This window comes from Embiotoca jacksoni, unplaced genomic scaffold (assembly GCF_022577435.1).
Source record: "Embiotoca jacksoni isolate LCO1_2020_lvr unplaced genomic scaffold, fEmbJac1.0.p SCAF_32, whole genome shotgun sequence".
In the NCBI taxonomy this organism is placed as follows: Eukaryota; Metazoa; Chordata; class Actinopteri; family Embiotocidae; genus Embiotoca; species Embiotoca jacksoni.
In genome coordinates, this window is record NW_027185384.1 from 4,818,507 (window position 1) to 4,840,390 (window position 21,884).

At 43.9% G+C, this 21,884-nt stretch overlaps 1 protein-coding gene across 4 annotated transcripts in view; it reads left to right on the top strand.

The window, feature by feature from the left end:
* The window catches only part of celsr1a (cadherin EGF LAG seven-pass G-type receptor 1a), an 86,175-nt gene that overhangs the window by 4,696 nt on the left and 59,595 nt on the right, over positions 1-21,884 (top strand). The gene's annotated exons all lie outside the window — the stretch shown is intronic.

The window sequence follows — 21,884 nt, forward strand, 5'->3', positions numbered from 1 at the left end:
TTCTTCCTCTCCTCCTCTCTCCGTCGGTTGATCTTCCAAAGTACATTAAGCCCTGAAGTGAGCCAACAGCCCATCACTTTCTCTCTGTGTCACCCTATCATCTCTCCAAGCTGAGGAATGCCAGCATATCACACATACTGGAGGAATACAAATGAAGTGCCATGGCCCATGGTGCACTAGGGGAAACCTATATTTCCAGTCCATCAGTCTTATCTTGCTTGTAGCTGGCTGGTGGCTATGAATCGTTGCGATAGCTGGAAATATTGAGATGGCAGTTTGTCCCTTATGTCACCTTTGCCATTTGATGATTTTGTTTTCCCGTCTCTTTGTTCGTGACAGAAATACAGACGTGACAGTGCAGCGGTTTATTAGCTGGAAGTGAACCCTCATTATGTCGGGACACCATGCTTCATCAGGCATTGGAAGGCTTTCCCCAGATGTGCCCTCATTTTTGTCCAACGGTACTTCTCGGTGAAGGACTTGTCCCTTGTCTTTGTCTTGGACAAAAGGCAGATTGTGCTTTTCGAAGTGCTTTATGGCTGCCGCAGTCGACCTGCAGAGCATCTGAGGAGCCCCAGACTCACCGGGTTACGGGCCTTATAGCCCTCATTCAACTGCCCCTGCATTCATGCTTTTCAAAAACAGCTGACAAGTCTGGCTGTATCCTTGACAACAGTGACCCCATGATGGTCCCAGCGGGGGGCTGGACCTCTTCATTAGTTTGTAGTCTGGTCCACATAAATATAGGCAAGCACGTGTTTGTGCACATTTAAACAGATGCGCACACTCGCACGCAAGAATAGCTCCAACCTTACTTTTTTTTTTTTTTTTTTTTTGGGGCTCACCCTAATGTCAAGTGTTATGTAACCATTACTGATGAGGTCTTGACCTTTTGACCCTGGGCTCTAGGGAGAGGAAAGCCTGAGGGGATTGGTGGGCTGTGAGTACCATAACAAGCACTAAGAGACAAGACACCGATTGTGTCTTTCTTGAATTCAGTTCCCCGTGGCTCCTCTGGTCTCTCTCATTCTCTTTGGGTTTTTTTTTCGTCTTATTGTGTGGTTGCTGTTTTGACCTTTTCTGCCACTGTCCGATGCAGAAAAATTCAGCCGTCCACTTAATTCTGACGATCAAAAGTCCAACCTGAAACTTAGGTCAGACCAGGTCTAGATTACTGTAAAGATATGAAGGTTTGTGTCCTTTGTGTCTGCGCTCAGGACCAGGTCAGGCCAGGTCTCTGTTTTATGCTCAGTTTGGGTAGGTTTTGACTGGGTTTGGTTTTAGAGGAAGGCTCACATCATGTTTATCAGCTCATTAGGTCTCCTTTCATGCATTTGCTCCGTCTTCCCCATTGACCCCGGTTAAGATGCCGGATCAATAGAACTAAAACCCCGCTGACTGATGAATTAAAGTGTGCATTGATTTGTCTTGTTCGGAGATGACCCACAGTGAAATAGAGATGAGGAGGTTGCCGTCTGTCACAGTTGTCCTCTTTTTGTCCTCCTAATCAAGGCTGTCCTCAAAACCTGTGCGAGAAATGCACAGATGCTTTTATTCTGGCGAACAGAAGGCCTGAGAATGTTTCTCGAGCCCTCTGCTGACACACAAGAACGCCCTGATAACGCTACTGAGATGCACTTGCTTAACACACTTTGCTAGCCACAACACCGTTCCATCTGTCCTCATTCTCTCTTTTAGCACTTGTGTGTGTGTGTGTGTGTGTGCGTGTGTGTGTGTGTGTGTGTGTGTGCGTGTGCGTGTGTGTGTGCGCGTGTGCGTGTGTATAGATGGAATCTCTGTGGTTCAATATCTGAGGGCTATGTGTTCTCATTGTAGGAACTCTTATCTGACACAGTCTGTAAGGAGGTTGTGATTTTTTTTACAAACTAAAGTGAGTCTAACCGGTGTTGAAAAAACATTTGATCCCAAAGTCACCAATTTGTGACTGTAGCTGCTGCATAAACAGACTGATGTTTTTGTGCCTCTTTCAGGGCACTAGTGTTAACTCGTGTCATCACTGCTACCTCACTCAGCCACCACATTGTTCTGTTTCCTGACACGTAAACGGCATCGCCTAACGTGAACCAGAGTTTTTATTTTCCAGGAAGCATCTACCTGATGGGCGGGGTTTATATCGGCTAATGTTAAAGCATGCACCAACAGGCTATAGGTGGAGTTGTGTTATATCATTCAGTGATGCAGCGTAGCAGATCGCTGCTTAAACGATTAGGAATGATTGATGCTAAATCGTCTTTTTCCACCCCAGCTCTGATATCTCTTTCCTTACCCTTGGTGAGCAGAGGTGGCATGATGCTACACGCATTCATGCACCCCACCCCACTCCCCACCCCTCCCCCCTCCTACCTCCCTCTGCTTCCCCTCTTTTCTGCCCCATGGGGCTTTTAAGCTTCCCTGCCTTGACTTTGGCTCTTAATCCAGAGGAGTTGCATAGCTCAGCTTTTTTTTTTTTTAACATTTCTGCTCTCGTCCGCACGCTCCTTCGAAAACATTCCCTGCTTTCTTTCTCATCCCCCCCACCACTCTCTCAATATGCATAATTAGATTTCTACCACGACACAAGAACTTCAGCTCTGGGTTTATTTTTAAATCCAGTCCAAGGAAAAACACAATCGGCTGATGTGTTCACTGAACTTCCAAAGACATGCCACTTCAAAGCATTCCTGTGACAACCACAGTTTTATCATTTATAAGGACAGGTAAGTGTAATTGTCCCTTTTATTATGAGGCACAGTTACGGTTTTGCAACACAGGGTAGTGTAGTGTAGTGTATCGGTTCCGATGTGTTGCTCTGTATGACGTTTGTGGCTTTCCTTCATTCTGTGAGCCACAAGATCATCTGATCCATTAATCACTCCACTCCCTTTTTTCCCCTTCATCCCTTGTTCTTGGCGTTCTTTTGGTTTCAAAAGATAATTTGGCCCTGAAATATTGCGTCGCACATGTAACCGCGGATGCATATTGGGCAAGACAAATGACTCCCTGTGTGAGTCAAGGGGCAAACGGCAGTTTCCTGGCAGCCCTCTCCTCCTGGTTTCCCGTCTTTTCCGGGTTCACAGGTGCGACAGTGATGCACAGATAGTGAGGACGCATGACCTTTCACCAGTGAGATCAAAGCAGGACATGTTTTTTTTTTACACACACGCACATGACCTCAGGGTGATGGTTGGGACAGACAGATGGGCGAGTTGAGGGAAAAGAGAAATGAGAGGGAGATTTTGTTTCTGTGTACACCAGTGGGACCTAAAAACCTCCATCAAAGCTTCTTTTTTACCAACTAACAGTGTATTTGTTCAGCTTGTTTTTTTTTTTCTGAAAGTTTCCCATTTTGCAGAGATGCCTGCTTCAGGACTGTTGTTATACATGACGTGATTACCAAGGAATGTTAAGTCAATATCAACAACAGAAAAAAGTGCTGTAAGTTTAATCACAAGTCTACGTTTATGGTGCCTGTGTGCTTTCACTCTGTCGGCACCTTATACGTTTTCTTTCACTGTGTGTGTGTGTGTGTGTGTGTGTGTGTGTGTGTGTGTGTGTGTGTGTGTGCGCGCGTGTGCGCGTGCGTGGTCAGGCTTGGCATGCTCAGTAACTGATATCGGGAGATCCCATTCATTCCTAGATATCACACACTCTCTCCTGGATTTAAACATCCCCCCCCCCCCCCCCCCCCGCTCCTTCACCATGCTTCTCTCTCAGCTTCATTGTCCTCCCTCATGACTTTCAGTCAACTCTTCCTCTACTTGTTTTTTTCCCTAAAGAAATCTTCCCACTGCTTGACCACCTGCCTGCAGAGTGTCGCTCTCCTGTCACGTGGGCGTCGAGGCGATATCAGTCAGTCAGTCATAGAGACTTATTAGATTACTGTCCTCTATCTGTCTTGCGTGCCTGTCTGCCTCTCTTGCCAGGCTGTGCTTTGTTTTGTTTTTTTGGGTAGTGAGTCTACCTGGCTGGACGCTCTCCTAACTGACTCGTGTATGTTTAGTTAAATGACATGACTCTGTTGATGTTGGTGGTGTGTTCTGTTTGTCAGTCGGTCCAGACTGAAATATTTCAACCGTATGATGGATTAACATGATATTTGTACAGCCATCTGTTGTCCCTGCAGGATGAATTCTACTGAGTCAAGCATGGATGTAGACTCTTATGCGGGTGTTACACTTTCCCCATCTGTGAGTAGGTGAGGGTCTGTTAAGTGTCTTGCTTTACCTAAATTCCATCATGTGTACATGGATCTACATGTAGGGCTCTGTGTGGACAACTTCCTGTAGATCCACTGCACATGTGTGAAACGTGTCCTTCAAACTGACACCAGAAAGTAGAAGTATAAAAGTATAAAAGAGGGATCTTTGTAAAAAAAAAAAAAAGAACTATTAAAAAAAAGAGTCCACGTCTGTCCATGTATGCGTCCGCCAGGGTATAGTCAGGGACTTCTTCTCTACTTCTCATTTATATCATACCCCAATTGTGTCTAAAGTCAAAACCTAATAAAAGCATTATCCTGCCCTGATTTATGTAAAAAAAAAAAAAGCATTTTGCATTTAAACATCGAGGTTCAAAAGTGTAAAATTATTTTGAACAAACACTTGGATATTTTGGGAAACGCACTCATTGCTCAGAGTTGTGTGAGAGGATCGACTTGGAAGTTTATATTTGCAAGAAAGTAAATAAGAATATTCTGCAGAACACAGTTTCGCAAACCATCCATTTGCTGCAACATGTTTTTAGCACCCTTCTATTTCGGCACTGAAAACTTAATTGCATCGCGATGCTCTCTTGTCCTGAGGCAGGGTAGCAAAAAAGACAGAGCAGGTGTAATAACAGTGTTCGTACCTCCTTGTCCCTCTGTTTGTGTGCTCAATGAGTGAGAAAGGAATCACATTCATGCTTAATCTTGTACATCCACTGTGGGCTTTCATGTGTGCTTGTTAGGTCTAAGTGTGTGTGTGTGTGTGTGTGTGTGTGTTTTGCTACGTGGGTATGTGTGCCTGCAGGCTGTAGTCTAGTTTGAAGTGTAAAATACCGGGGGATCAGGACTGGTCACTGTTCGACTCCACTGATGTCCGAATGCTCAATTACGGGCAAGAGAGAGGAGTGACGCTTAAGGATCTGAGGCTGTCGGCCGATGCCGTAAGTTGGCTGCGAGAAGCAACATGGCCACACACCGACTGTGGGATAAGTCAGCTGGCTGCTCCCAACTCTCCCAAGGGAAAACGTTGCCTTTAATTAGTGTGAAATATGACTAAAAATGACTTCTTTGATTTCATTCTGTCATACTCAGGAAAGAATGGTAGCTTTTATACATGCTGCAGAGGTGTTTTATCTCTTCTTTGTTTGGAAGTCTCTATTTGCCGAATCTGTCCACCTGTTTTTTGTTTTTTTTAGTTTGTTTTTTACTTGAGCCATCTTTCCTCTTGCACTCTTAATCCACATTCTCAAAATCAGTGTTTTGTTTCCAGCAGGAAGTCTCTTTCAAGCAGCGCGCCGCTCTTCATCGCGGGCTTGAGAGTGAGCTTGAAAATTAGGTGTCTTCCCCGTCATGCAAGTGTTGTTTGCTGCGGGGATTTCAAAGAGGGCTTGTTTGTTTGCAAACACTTATTGCCTGAGGCTCGGGCGAAACTGGGCAAAAGAGGTTAAAAGTGGAGGAATGCGTGGGAGGTGCAGGAGCTTTGTTTCTCCTTGTGATGTGTGATCCTAGCCGACTTGAATTTTAGCAAATTTTTGTAAGTTGGAGTTTTTAATTGCAGGTTTTTAAACCCGCAATTATACACTCAAAAAAAAAAAAAACACACACACACACACACACACACACACACACACACACACCACACACACCACACACACACACACACACACACACACACACACACACACACACACACACACACACACACACACAGGCAGCGGTATCTCTTATTTACATGCTGCAGGACGGCAATTTCCCCACTCAAACGCCAACAGGTTTTGGGTGGTGAAGGGGTCGTCTTTGATTGTAACCGGACACACCTCTCTCTCCGTCCCTCGCACTCAGGCGACACAATACTCGTCTTTGTCTCTCTCACCGGGGAGGCAGAGGGAAGCTTCGCGGCTCGCCAACAGCTCACGAGGGTGACATTACATGCGTCATGATGTGCCATGACCAGCTGCTGGAATGTTAAGTGGTGGTGGTGGGGTGGGGGCTGAGGGTGTATATATACAGGATGGTGCCAGAGTGAATGACAAATGTGACAGTGAAGAAGAAGGAGGCAGAGAAAGAGGAGAAGATAGGATGACAGCCGAAGCCTCCCTTTATGCATAGTTACTAATTGTGGCTCATAGATAATTTTTGTGGGATATATTTTAGGATACTTCAGTGAATTCTAGAGATGCAACAATAAAAGACGTTGCCTTTTTGCACACAATTTCTCTCTCTCTCTCTCTCTCTCTCTCTCTCTCTCTCTCTCTCTCTCTCTCTCTCTCTCTCTCTGCTTCTGGCTTTGCCGCCATTCCCGTGTCTTCTTCTCTTCCATGCTAACGCCTGCTCCAAGTCGGCAACAGTCTCATGGGAATGACATGACATTTACTTGTTGTCACAGCAACCCTGACAAATTTAGGCGTCATATATCAGTCATGTGTAGGTTGCATACCATGAGGTCAGATTTTTTTGCTGATGCACTATATACTACTGGAAAGAATCGTTAAAGCAATCGACTTTGTTCAGCTGTTGCACTTCAACACCAATTACAAAACATCAGATCACATGTGAAGATCAATTTCAAACATATTTAGCCTCGGTTTATAAGGTCTTACTGGTTATTTTTGATTCATAGCTCCGTCACTGGTCTTTTTTTATTCCAGACTTTACCCATTATGTGTCCAGACTGTTCCTAAGTTTAGACTGAAGTCCAGAGGATGCCAAATATTTATGGGGGGGGGGTCCCCTACAATGATGGACAACCAGCCCGAGGTGCAAAAGCCATTTAACTCGACGCAGTCATCTTGCTGCATCTTGAAACCACAGCTGACGGATATCATTAGCTGTTCCTACAGAGCAGATCAAACATAGGTGTTACAAAAGATGAAACAAAAATTGTAAGATGCCTTTGACGTACAGACAATCTTTATCGATATACCCTTATAGATTTTGCATCCATGCTGAGGTTGATCTTGTTCGTTGCAATAATCCTGACGTCAGCGCTTTATGGTTCTGGACCAGTCAAATGTTGGTGCCACTGTGGAACCGGTTGTCCAGAGTGTTCCTTTGCTGTAGATGTGTGACGAACTGATTCAAAACAGCGTGCTGGCTGGAAAAAGGCTCTTGCACTGCCTTTTTTAGAAAAGGATTAAGGTCCGCCATCTCTGTTCTGATCCTGCCCTTCACCATGATTTCATTCCACACGATGTCACTTCATATGTCAGCAATTGCTAGCAAACATCCCTTTCTCTCCGTGTAATTCCTATGTGCAGTACATTGGGCTGCAGTCGTCTCCGCTATTAAAACTTGGCATTGGCTCTGACAATACAGGTATTAGGATAAAATGTCATGTGGCTTAACTGGATTGAGTTCACTGGCACAAACAGACCGATATCTGTTCAACGTTAAAAGTGCTGTTGCTTAATCCACAGCTAAACAAAAACAGAAATCCTATCCACAAAGACACCCTAAAACGGACCCAACAAAGCTTTTGATTCGCCATGAAAATGAGTAATACAAAGATATTATGAGCTGTTTTGTGTATTAATCAGCAGGTTTAAATAGAAAAGATTTTTTGTTTTCGAGTTGGAGAACAACCTTTCTCTCAACAGCTCTCCTGAAAACTGACACCTTCCTTTAATTGTCTTCCCGTAGAAAACCTTGATTGGGGCTTTAACACTGATCCTCTATGAGTGTTGATGTTGGCCTCCACAGAAGGACTTCATGCCAGATTGTGATTGTAGAGGTGTCAGTTTTAGTCATTTACCCTTCAGCCAGAGAAGGAGCTGGTGACAGATGTAATCTTGACAGGTAAGGTTGTGTGTGAGAACTTGTTCATGCACGCCAAGTTCTCAAATTGTTGTCCCTTTTATTGTCTCACTGTCAGACAGCACTTGATTTTCCCAAAATATTACAGTATATTTTGATTAAATGGCGATTGTGCTTAAGTTGCTGGTGGTTTAGATGCATCTACAGTTTCTTTTTGTACTTCTTTTTGTAAATCTGTAGTGGCTGCATGGTAGCAATCTATATACCAAGGATTTTTAGCAGTCTCGCTGTGTTGCTCTTCAACCATTAGATAGATTGGTGTGAATGTCCGAGTCTTGACAAAGACTCTGGTGTTCCCTTGACCTTTCATTATGAGGTCATGATTTCCAGAACTCTTAACTCTGAGCTTTCAGAAAATGTTATGGTCCTGGTTGGTAAATAACAAAAGAGAGTGTCGTTCATATGAGCTGCTTAACTTGAACATGGCGAGCAACACTGATGGTGCACTCACAGCTGCTGCTCTGCTAACGTGCTGCTCACAGTTTGCTTGCTGTCTAGACACGGCTTTATTCTTTTGGTATGATGTTTAAAAGGTGTTTGCTAAACTGAATAATAATCTTCCAAAAACATCGATAGGCTATTAAATAGCTACATTGTCACAAGGTTTGCATGGCTAACGCGGTGCTCCGTACCTCCTGTGAAGTCAATGAGTGAACCTTCAGTGTTTAACAACACCCTCTTGCTCAAAGGCACTTCAGTGGCCTGCGTGTTTACTGTCATGAGCTGGATTCGAACCCCCGAGTCAGAGCAAAAGCTGCCGCCTTGCCCCAATGCTGTCATCGTTGGTGTCTCCTTACAACCTCTTTGACTGCCTCTGTTCTGCTCTGAGTCACGTTTAAGGAGAAAATACGGGATCACACACACACACACAGACGCTTTCACACTGAAGAAACTTGACGTATGAACTGACACGTATCCAAATAAAACGGATGTTTATTTGTGCATGCAAATGAACCGATCGGCCTACCTTACACCTTAACGTTTAGAATAGAGGAATGTCACACTGTTGGTAAAATGTACACCACACCCCGGGTCACACTTGGCTCCTACAGGCGGAGCGGCTTAAGCCTCTGTAAGCATTTCAAAGGAAGTAGACTTAGATGTGCGGATTGAAGCATTGTATGTGTTCTTCGGCCCTCCGGGCCTTGTCTTTTAGCAGAGAGCCCGAGACACGGATACATAGATGTAGACGGAGGGCGCTCCGAGGTGTATTGGGTTTGCGTTGCCTTTTGAAAAGATGTCAAAATGCTCCTTTGAACTGAGACATCCTCCTGTTACATTTTGGATAGGATGACTCAAGCACATACTCAATAACACATCTATAAACTCCACAGAAACATGCATTTGCTCTCGCACATGCACACACAGGTACAGTGATCTGCCTTTAATGTCCCATCTCATCCAGGTCTCACAACGGCAGTGGACTTTGCCGACTTCTTCCCCTGAAGTGTAAAGGCCAGATTTCACACAAAGATCCCTTCCACCTTTTATACGGCGCACAAAAGTGCCTCACCCTCCCACAATGTCTTCAGTTACATGTGTATCAAAGTAAAAACGTGTTTATCCTCCATCAACAGTTTTGACACTCTACATCATGTTAAATAATAATAATAAAAAAAAGCATTTTCTTTGAGTGGGTTGTCACATCAACGTCACATTTTTATTTGCATTTATTTGTGCACAATGAATCCAAGTTTTACTGATAATGTTGAAACTAGTAAAACAGTGTTACAGATAACACTTTTAACATTTAATCTCCATTATTCAATACCACAATAAGAACTACAAGTAACACTTTCAATTAAACAAAGCAGCTTGATTTCTTGCCGTTGTCACAAAAATACGTTTTTCATGGCGTCTATAAAAATAAATAGGTTTTTTTTCCCCCCACATAATTCCTAATGACCCTGCCAGTTTCTCATCTTTGGACATTTTAATTAGGAACCTGTCAAATGCCGCTCCTGCAGTTAAACAAAAATGGAAGTGTTGCCTTGCCTTCCTTATCAGTAATGTGTATTAAATGTTTAGCAGCATTCCTGACACCTCTGTCATGGAGCTAAACCAGAAACCACAATGCCTCTCTCTATCTCTCTCGTCCCATGTGATGTTTGAAAATTACATACGTGCTGCCGTCTACCTGCAGCCAGCCCGTTATCAAATTACATCTTGGGTTACAGTGAGGAGCTGTTTTTCCCCTCTCTCTCTCTCTCTCTCTCGCTCTCTCTCTCTCTCTCTCTCTCTCTCTCTCTCTCTCTCTCTCTCTCTCATTCCTGGTGTCTTAAAAAGGAAAGAAAATGCTGAAGTAAACTTCTGTGACTTCACTCAGTGCCACTTGACTTCACCTTCTTCTTTTCCCTTCTGATCCTTCAGTCCAAAGTGTGATAGCCTGCAACAAATTGAGACATGTAGACTTCTACTAGTGCGTAAGCGTTAGACTTTTGCCAACTTCTCTTCCTCCCAGAGGGGTCTTAGAGGCTAATGGTTGCTCTCATTGACACTCATGACAGTACATCGATAGGACGCTGAGCATCCCCCCTCCGCTGCTCAGGATCTTCTAATATATTGCTTTCAAAGTACATAATGTAGCCATCATTTCTTAATGGACTCATTACAGAGTTTTTGATTATCTCGCTGTTACAACGAGGCAGCCAAACTCAAGCAGTTTGAGTAGAGAGATGTCAGTTTGAGCGCCGATTGAGCAGGTTCATTGTTATTTGTTAATTGTATCTGTCATGGTTTAGACAGAAAGACAATAAGTCAATCAGGAACGCGGGTAGTTAGCATCTGCTTCGTGTCTGCTTTCTCTCAGGTCGAAGAATTACCCCATGAGAGCGTTGACGTCCAAAGTTCTTGACCTCTGGTTATAGTCATTCGACCTTTGACCCGCAAAACAAAGTAAAGGGCCCAAACTGTAGCAGCTGGGGGGCACAGTGGCTCTAAACCGCGGTCTTATCTGAGTACACCTCAACTTACTGCGGGGTCATCCAGACTGTCACTCCATCTTCCCTTCTGTGTGTCTCAGATAATGTCAGAGTATCTTGTGAAACCTGGAAAACGACTCGAGCCCCTTTCAGATGAGAAATAAGTAACATCGTTGGCTTCATCTGTCTTTAAAAGTGATGAATTTTCCTCACTCACACATGGGCTTCTGTTTGTGTGATTGATTCAGTCAGAGCTGCTTTCAAGGCTCGTACTTCCCCAGGCAAACGCCTCTGCTACCACAACCTTTTGCAATGCCTCTGCTTGATTGTTTTGCTGTGAAGATTTCAATGCAAGCCACTCGACAGTCAGAAACTTTGTTGTTCCTCACAAAAACAGTTAATGGTTAGACCAAAACAATCATTTACACGTCAGAATAATGATTTACAGGCTGGTGTCTCAGTCTAGGAAATTCCAGTTTGACGATGTTTTCTTCAAACTAAGCAGCGCAGCAAAAACGTGGTGAAGCCAAGCCAGGCGGAGACTTGAACGTCTCAGTCTGAGATGTTTTGCACTCGTGCAGGGCTTCAGCCCAAACAAAAGATCAGAATCTGACCTTCATTTGCATTTTATCTTCCTGTACCCAGTCATTTACCTTTTCGTCCATTTATGATGGGATACAATGCCCTTGCTTTGGTTTAACATGTCAAAAGTGTGGATGCGTGTGCGTTTCTTTACATGCTGATTACCTTTCTACAGGCCAGTCCTGACCCTGGGAGCATTGTGTCGTAGGCCTGAAGTGATTGTCTCAACGTGTTAAAACTCACACAGGTTATAATGGAATCACAGGATAAAGCATTTGAATGGAGACTTTCAATGGAAGCCTTTTAGTACAGGGATTGGTGTTAGGTTGAGGACTTTGAGGCATATTATTTTGTCACAAAAGCACAAAGTTCCTCACATGTTCCTTCACATAGTTCTTTGTTCATTCAGCTTTGATTAATAAGAACCAACGGGCATCTAAAAATGAAATACATGCAGTAATTGCTGGGATTATCCCACATTTTTCACCTCTCTGAGCTTGTTTCTCAGTCTTGTTGTGATCTAAATTAATCTTTACTTGACTCTGTCCCCTAATGACTCCGGCTCTCCGTGTTGAGGATTTGTTTTCCTCTGCATCTGATACCGCATATGTGTTATGGACTGCTGCCAAGCTGTGATATGCAGGGGCCCAAACAGAAGCCACGACAAGTTCAACCACTTGTGTGATGTGAGGAATGAGTTGGTTCAGCTCCAGAGTCCAGTGCCTACGGTTTCCTTACTGAGGGTCAAGGGCTGACAGCTGTCTCTCAGTGCCTGGCATACTGCTTCTCACTGCTGCCCTCGAACGCATTCATCACTAAGCCCACACGCACACACACACACACACACACACACACACACACACACACACACACACACACACACACACACACAGCAGAAAGTACCAATCCACAGCTTCTGATAGTTAAAGGTCCAAAGTTTTACACTTTTCTGGTGTTTTATTTGCGGTCTTCATATTCATAAGTTGATCATTTTGTGGTTTAAAGTACTAAAAACCACCCCAATATAATTTTCCATTCTCTTCTCTCTGGAAGTCTATCAGGAACAATTTGTCCAATTCTCCAAATCATCATGCCAAGCATTTTCTGATTGTTCATCTCTGCAGAAAACAAACTGAGTGTGTTTCTTGTGGTTTGGCCACTCTTTGTGCTTTTATTTACCCTGCAAGGTGTGTTTCAAGGTCAGGAAGGGCATGTTCAAACTTAATACTTCTTCCCATGCCATATTTGCCTTTGCACACCTTCCACACACCTTGTATGCACAAATAAGCACAAAGACCATCTGTGTGTTTACGATTTGGCTCTCCCCGGCAAATGATGTACTACACAGTATGTGCTGAGGACACACTGATATGAGTCGAGGCCTGTCGGTCTTGTAAGGCAGTATCCATAAACTAAGAGAGAGCTGTGGTTAGCTGTTGTGGTTTTGCTCCAGGGTGAAGTTGGTTTACAGCTGGGGATGATCACCATTTGCCACACACGTTCACATATACACATAACTCAGCCTTGTATTAACATCCATACCTGCTCTGTGCAGTCACTCAGTCAGTGGGATCCAGAAGGCTGCGGGGCTGATAAAGTGGAAATGGCCTATCATTACTAATGCGATGACAGCGGCATCAAACATGGGCATACCTCTGGATTTACGTAAGCAGAGCTGCCCTGTACTCCACGCGATCGCTTTGTCTTTTTACACTATTTATCCATCAATATCCTGCGGGTTTTTTTTTTTTTTTTTTTTTTTTTTACTCCATGGCTATTCTACACATCCTTTGAAGCCTACACTACATACATTTCTTCACTCTGTGGCTTCCCCACAGAGATCACATCCCTCGCTTAAGCTAATCTTTATACGACAGTCTCTTGTTTTAAAGTCCTTCTTTTGTTCACCCGTGAAGCTCACAAATTGTGTTTCCCTCTTCCCAAACAGATGTTAAGCATGCAGACAGTTAATGAAGGCGTACTGATAATCTAGATTTGTAGACATATTAGTGTTACGGCTCTGTGGATGGCAATGGCCGACTGTTCATTGGTTGCTGGGTTGATCTGTCACTTTGGCAGATCAGCAGGAGGCACCAAACTTAAACACTTTTATGACATCGAAAAATTTGCTTCAATACCATCCTGTATCAAAAAAAATGCCTTCTCAGTCGTCCTTCGTCCATACTAACACATTTTTGTTTTAAAACAAAAACACTCTTTCTCTGGAAATGTAAAGACTTCCCACCTGGATTAAACCATGGCTGGTTAACTGGCACAGATGTAGGAACAATGGGGAACACACATTTGTTCACACACACACACACACACACACACACACACACACACACACACACACACACACACACACACACACACACACACACAGGCTCCGGGGTGGGCTATGAGAGGTGGGATGGGGACAGAAAGACACAGGATGAAGAGGGAGACATAAAGAGTAATTTAAGGTGAGAAGGATCATGTGTCCTACAAGTGGTACACATATATGGTTATTTGTTTGTGTCTTCTTCAGAGTGATATTTTGGATGTCTTTCACAGGCTGCTTAATAGTCGCAGCATTCCCGTCTGTACCACAGGAATGACTTCACCTGTACATGAAAACAAGACGCATACACAATTCGACTGAGAACGCCCTGTAAGTGTGTGTGTGTGTGTTGAGCTTTTGATTAAATATCTTAAAGTACACACTCATACACAAACACTGTGGATGTAAAATAGTGTAATTTGCCCTAAAGAAACAAATGAGACTCCTAGAACATTAGAACATACCCATCCTCTTCTTCTTGTCAGCGCTTTATACACACACACACACACACACACACACACACACACACACACACACACACACACACACACACACACACACAGACACAGACAGACAGAACCAGAAGAGCTTGTGGTCCTCAGTCTTATTACGGTGACCACATGCTGCCTAAAACTCATTCCTCACTCCTGTTTGAAAACATCAAAGCGTGTCGTAGCACAACCTCAAAACTTCAGGAACCTTCATCTCTTTAAGAGTGACAGATATTCTGCATTTGACTAAGTGCTGAGGCCGTAATTCATAGGACCATTAAAATTGGTCTCTCTGGGGGTCGACAGACTGAATAGCTGTCTGATATTTGGGCGTGCCCCTGCAGGTCGAGTTGAAGTCATAATTTACTTTTTCCCCACCCTAATAAATCCCCTCCTATGAGAGGTGGGATGGGGCCAGAAAGACGCAGGATGAAGAGGGAGACATAAAGAGTAATTTAAGGTGACAAGGATCATGTGTCCTACAAGTGGTAAAGATGGTGTCATCTGTCATTTTGAAGATGCTGGATCACATTGTAGAGACGGGGCCGTTAGTTTGCCAGCAGTGGTTTTGTCTTTAGGACGAATGAAAGAAGAAAGTCACTTCGTAATTTTTGTTTTTGTTGTTTTAATGTTGACTCTGAAGGCCCTCGGTGATGCGTTTAGTCCTGCGGTTTCATCAGTGTGCCATTTCCCAATCATTGTTAGGACATAAGGGCTTGCAAGGTTCGTTCATCAGTAGTGTTATTCAACAGTGATAGCAGCAAATAAGTCTTATAAAAATGTGCCTTTTCGTTACTTTAAGGAAGCTTCGCTGCCTAATCTGTTCTGCACGTTACAGGATTTTTTTTTTTTTAGATCTGAACGATTTTAAAAGTGTGATATTCCAGACGTAACATCACATTTCACCAATTTCTAAGATTGTAACCAGAATAACGCACACACTACACAAATTAGTCAAAATAGCGGGACCCCACATTGAACTAGCCACCGATCTAGAAGGCCCTTGGTGATTGTCAGGCGGAGAAAATCGACCCCCAAATCAGCCCAGTTATCCTCTTGAGGTAGTGACTGAAATACTGAGAGGTTCTCAACTAGTAAGTTGACAAAAACTGATCCGTCTCACTGCCTCCCTCCTTTTCTTTCCTGACGCTGACTCGTCATCACACACCGTTCTTGTCACCCGGCACAATAGAGTGACATTTAACTGACCCTGTGGAGGTGAGGAGGAGGGGCGAAGGAGGGAAGGGAAGAAGTAAACAGAGGAAGAGGAGGAGGACGATACAGGACATGGGTGTTCTAGCTGTGATAAGTGCGGGAGAGAAGATAATCTAAAGAGGAAGAGGGTGCAATGAGGTAAGGTGAGAATCGAGAGGAGGGAAGACGGACAGGAAAGGGAGAGGATAGAGGAGGAAGGAGGGTGGGGGTCAATCTCCCTTTTTTTTCTGCCCTCACATTCCCTCTTTTTATGACTTCAAAGAAACTCCTGGTGAGAAGGAATTATTCCTCTCCGCTCAACCGTAATGCTTTGTTACACCGCTGTTTTCTCCCCACTAGTCTTTACCTCTGCATCGTGGCCACATTTACTTGTTGCTTCCCCCAGAGAATACTCCTGTAAATGGGATCTTAAGAGCTCTGTTCAGAAGCATTTAATGGTGCTGTGCCATTATAGCAGATGCACTGAGGGTGCTTTTTGTTTTCTTTGTTTTGTTTTTTTCTGGTTATGAAAGAAAAGATTTCTCCTTGTCTCTTTTACTTTAGTTGATTTCATTGTTAATTTTTCTCACATACTCACCATGCCATGATGAAGAGCCCGACCAGTAAAATCCAGTTCAGGCCCGCAAAACTCAAGACACAAAGAACACGCGTGGAGCACAAACAGCCTTAATGAAATGCACCTGAACTGCAGGCTTTTATTTGTAATCCACATAGAGGAATAAGAGCGAGTAAGATGTTACAGATGTGGCTCGTCCGGGCCGGTTCGGCGACGGCACGGGGCCAAGGGAAGATAGAAACATCAAGAGGTCAGCTGGCAGCCGGCAGCTCCAGGTGGGCTGGCTGAGACATCTGCGTCTGTATCGACTCGGTTTCTGTTTGATGGCTCGTTTTCCTGGTGACTAACTGATGGACTGAATGCATGAATGAATCAATGAATTTGACTGCTTCTGTGGCTGCCCAGCTGACTTATTCAAACAGAGTAGATTCATGAATGACTCATGAATTGGCTGAGCGACCAACTGGCCAACAGCAGCTAAACAGCTGATATATGTTGACAGGTCAGTCAGGGCAAACAATTAGTCTATTCTTCCAGGAAAATGTACACACACTAATGATGCTATTTATGTATTTGAGCTTGATGAGTTAGCACTGTTTCACTTTTGTCCGGTGTTTTTTTTGAAAGTTTTAAAAAGCTAATAGGCTGCGTTCCTAAACTTATCTTTCATGGCACTGACTGAATCACTTTGCTACTTTCTACTATTGAAAAATGCCTTCTAGTAGCACGTGAGGCGTTTAGGGGACGTCAGTGACTTGTAGCTAAAGAAAATAACCTGGGTCACACTTTAAGGACCACCAAAGTTGTTTGATCTCAATTAAGAACAACACATTTACTGAGAAAAGCATCTCGGAGGTCAGTATACATGCCCTGAGTGTGTTTTGAAAATCTGACTGCTCGGCATTTGCAGTTGCATCCTCCGATAATTGTTAGCTTTCACTCTCCCTCAGACAGCCGCAAAGTTCCAGCTAATGCATTAACAATTTATAGGTTTTTCTCTCGACTTCCTGAAGTTGATAGCAGATCTGAAACAAGCCTCCAGGCCTTGACTGCTCGACAGTGTGAGGCAGTTGGGGGGAGTTTTACCGTGGCTAATTAGGAATGGAAACCAACAATTATATCCGATTGCTTTTGTAAAAGTCACTTTATTTCTTTGGTGTTTTCGGCTGCTTTTTCCTGTTGCCGTAGGTTGACAACAGACATAAAGTGAGGAATGGCAGGCATTCTTTTCATGCTTGTCACGAGCAGATCTGCCACTTGCTGGGGGTGTAGTAACCACAAAAAGGGGAGGATATGTCTAATTTCCCTCACAAAAGTTACACCATAAAATTAAAAAGTGGAAAGAAAGCATGGATGAATAAAGTGCAACATGCATGCAAACATGCCTGCTGTCACTATTAAACATGAAAGTTTACATTCTCTTTTCTTTTTAAATGCTCACTGCTGGGTGGAAAACATATTATCATTTGGGATGTATGTCCACAATTAGACTTAATTCAATTAATGCAACTCAAATCTTTTGTCATGCCCAGCTGATATTTGTATCACAGTCAGTACAGTTTAAGTGGCAAAGTTTAAATGAAATTACACATATGGCTGCTTTCAATCTAATGAAGACAACCCAGTGCAAGACTTGAGATCATTTCTAGCCAAACTGTTCCTTTATTTGTGTCTCTAAGGGGGCGGAGTTTGGCAGAAGGCCACATTAATGCCAGCAGGGGTGGGGGCAGGGTGGGGGTACACAGCGGGCATTCAGCAGGTGTCGATGGGGGTATTGAGGGCGTCGGAGGGGTCAGTGCGTCTCCCGAGCTTTGTCCTCGCAGGGATGACGAAACGTGCAGCACCCGCGCGCGCACACACACACACACACACACACACACACACACACACACACACACACACACACACACACACACACACACACACACACACACACACACACACAAATGCCTAGAAGATTTGCCTGACTCTCTATTTAAACCGAAGTCTCATGGTTTCCCTGGGTGACCACCCCCCTCCAACCCCCCCCCCCCCCCACACACACACACACACACACATCACCCACACCCCCACCCCCTCTTTTTTTTCCTCCACTGCTTTGTTGAAAAGAGCCAATCGTGCGTTGGCTGGTAACTAGGCACCCTATTTATCAGTAACCAGCACCAACAATAACTGTAACCCGACACCTCCTCAGAGAGAAAGAGACGGAGGAAAGTAGAGAGAGAGAGAGAGTTGGAATGAGACATAAGGAAAAGGGGAGACAGGGAAAATGGAAAGACGGGAATTTCCGGAAAAGGAATTTTATTTTATTTTTCCAAATTTTGTTAATAGTTATATTTAAAATATCTCTTTTATATCTTTATTCATTTGTCTTTGGGTGCATTGTAATGACATTTGGTGCCCCTTTACACTGCTTTGGCGGTTAAAAATGTTAATATTTTGCTCCAGCGTCTGTAGATAGAAGTGAATGCAAAATATGCAGAAAGAGAGCAGGGATGAGCGAAGGGAAGGCAGCAGCTAACGACAGAGTCGGAGAGAAATACGGGATCTAGTGTCAGTGTAATGGATACTCGGGTCCTATTAGGCCATTCATGGCTGGGTAGCTCTTAAGAGAGCGATGCAGGCCGACCTGTGAGGAGGCTTTTGAACAGTGTGCCCCACCTTCACCCACACACCAAACCAACTATTTGTCCACTGTAAGCTTATCAAGTGATATCAATGCTAGAGAGCGCAGGAGGGGAGGAGCAGGGTGTATTTACGTATGCACGATGTTAAATATGGCTTTAAGTGCATTAATGTCTGATTTGCATTCCTGCATATGCATGTGTGCATGTTTGTGTTTGCATGGGCAGCTTGACATGTGAGATGATGTGTTTGTGTGTGAGGATATTGTGTGTATAGAGCATGACCAACTGTTGACAAGGCTGCATTGCCTGAGATTGTGTGTGTGTGTGTGTGTGTGTGTGTGTGTGTGTGTGTGTGTGTGTGTGCGTGTGCGCGCGCGCGTGCGTGCGTGTGCGTGCGGGTGTGCGTGGGTGTGTGAGTGGGTGCGCATTCCTGGTCATAGTTGAGCAATCCGCTCCTACAAAACAGAGAAAGGCCCATTTGACTCTTCACCTCTGTGTGATCTGTTGAATAAGGACTTTAGGAAGATCTGATACTGCTAATACTAATCAGCCGCCACACACAGACTGAAAGGACTTTCACCATGGTGATACATCAGCAGACACCAGCTATCCTGCAAAGACTACGAATGCATGTGTGGGTGTTTGCGTGCACGTGTATCTAAAAATCGACACATCTTATTATAGTTCTCGCACGCAGTCACTGTGTTTTCTCCTATGCACTTTCACACCTGAAGTTTGATTTATCAGGTCAAGACGAAGAAAAAAAAAACATTAATTGTTGCTCTTTGGTTCTGGTCTGTTTTATCCTCCGAGGGATTTAAACATACAATGACATAGAATGACTGCAACAGTTTGGGTGTCGTTTCCTGCAACATCAGTGCAAACAGCAAAATCCGGAGACCAGCAGCATGTCATGATGCACTTTTCTGCACATCTGTTCCTTTAATGTTTTTCGGGGGGTCAGAAATTGGTCACAAAGAAGTGACAGATGCAACGCTCGTGAGCATTATCAATCAAGGAAACTGGACTTCATATTTTATTAATTAACTGACTTTTTGTGTTTGCAGGTGAGAGTGGCACTGCGACCGTGTGAAAATGTGTACAAACGATTATTGTGTCTCCCCCCTCAACTGGGTTTTCCCCTTTGAGTGTGGCTTTTAACTTTGGGTTTGATCCAATGCATCATGAGAACTTTTCTCGCATAACCCAACCCTCATGCTTCCCTCTGTTTTGAATGAGGAACCGACGCATGTAAATTCACTGGACATAAGTCTGCAGTTTCTGCACAGAAGGACGGTTGTTTAGAACAAATCAGAGGTTGACTGACAGCTTTCACACCAGCCCAAATGAAGCAAACCAAACTGACAAACATAGCAGGACATATTTGGACTAACCCAAACAGGTTCGGTACGAAAGCAGCTTTATGTTGCTTCTTTTCATCTACCAGCTCTGATAGGCCATAATGATGCTCATTCTAGCTTTTATATGATGTCAAGGACGAGTTTGGACTTGTGCTGGAGAAGTGCAGCAATGTGGTCTTTTTGTTTTAATTGAAACTATTTCTCCGACATCTCAGCATACAGTTGTACAACTACAACTCGAACTCAAAGCAAATTATTGCTCGTCCTCCAACAAATAATGGGTGGCACTTTTACCGCAAAATCACTGAGAGATACAGGATGATTAATTAGAAATGACGGCTAAATTATATTTTGTAATAGAGGTCTTCAATTAAACTGCCTGTCAGTTGTCATGCTAAGACAGCAGCAGCTCATTTTTCTGTCTTGTTAATTTACCTTCAGACTGTGTGGGGTAAAATTCGTCCCACTTTGTTGCCTACAGGGATCTTTTATTTTTCTTTGCCACCAAAGCGTCTTGTGAAAACAGAGCCAGATGACACCTGGAAGCTGTGACCTTTGAACTTTTAATAACAGGAAATGGAGGGCTTTTAACTTGATTAGCCGGCTCAGACAGACATGGGAAGGGAGAAAGATGGCTGATGCAGTCAAAGGACAGAGATCCCAGAGTGCTGAGTGCAACAGCTCAATGGATTTAACAGTGTTTTAAAAAAAAAAATCACTTATGAAAGTGCTGCATTGATAGTGCGTTTGATTGCTTGTACATTTAGAGAGCTAATGGTGCTTGATAGTGTGCTCTCAGGCCGGTGCTTCCTCGAGGCCTGATGTTGTGCAACAAGGCTGGTATTATGCACTGAAATGTTATAATTAAGTTTGTGTGAGCCAGGCACACGAAGCGTCGCATGACACTCGTCTAATTTAGTTGACAAATAGTTTTTTTTCCCCTCATTAATTTACACAGGTTGTATCCCACAATGCCCCCCTCTCATCTCGATCTCTCACTTCCTATCTTCCCATTTCTTCTTTTCTCTGTCCCGAGGGCATTTTCTCAAACTTGTTCAACACCAGAATGTGATGTACGCTACCAGCTGCTGATTGTATCATTAGAAACCTTGTCACAACAACAAACCTGATGCCTCCTCCATCTGTGCTTTCAATCTCATGTCCACATGTGCAGCTCACTGATCAAGGTCTCTCTGGTATCCGTGTGATTAATTACCGGTTTTTTTTGGCAGTAGCCTCGCAGGCGATGAGTTAACAAATGCACTAATACCAGTCAACCCTCAGGCCCCAAAACAAGCCAGCCGTTCGTTTGGGCTAGTTTTGCATTGTCTGGCCTCCTCATCCGGGCTCGTTTGGTATTGTCTGGACAGGAACAGTGCTTCTATTCTTTTCGCCCCTCTCTCCCAGGGATCCTAAATGGGACATAGATATTCTAGCCGGGTCGGTTCTTTGGCCCGGGCACTCGATGCCCCTGAGTGCTCTGCTTAAGTACAGCCACCAAGGGCACTTGTGGGGGGCTTGTGAAAGTCCATTCTGCTTAAAGGTGAAGGTGGAGGAGAAGTTGATACAACGGTGCAGGCTTCTGAACTCCCTCGTGTGCCAAACCACAGTGCAGGGAGGTTTTCTGACCCCCAGTATTCATCTAATAGATGTGTGTAGATGACCATTATGTCAAAAAAACAACCTACATTTTAATCAATACAGCTTTGTACATCAAATGAGTAACAGCTTGCACTTCACTTGCACTTTTAATTGTGGGCATTTTAAGGCCTGAAGTCCATTTGCACTTGA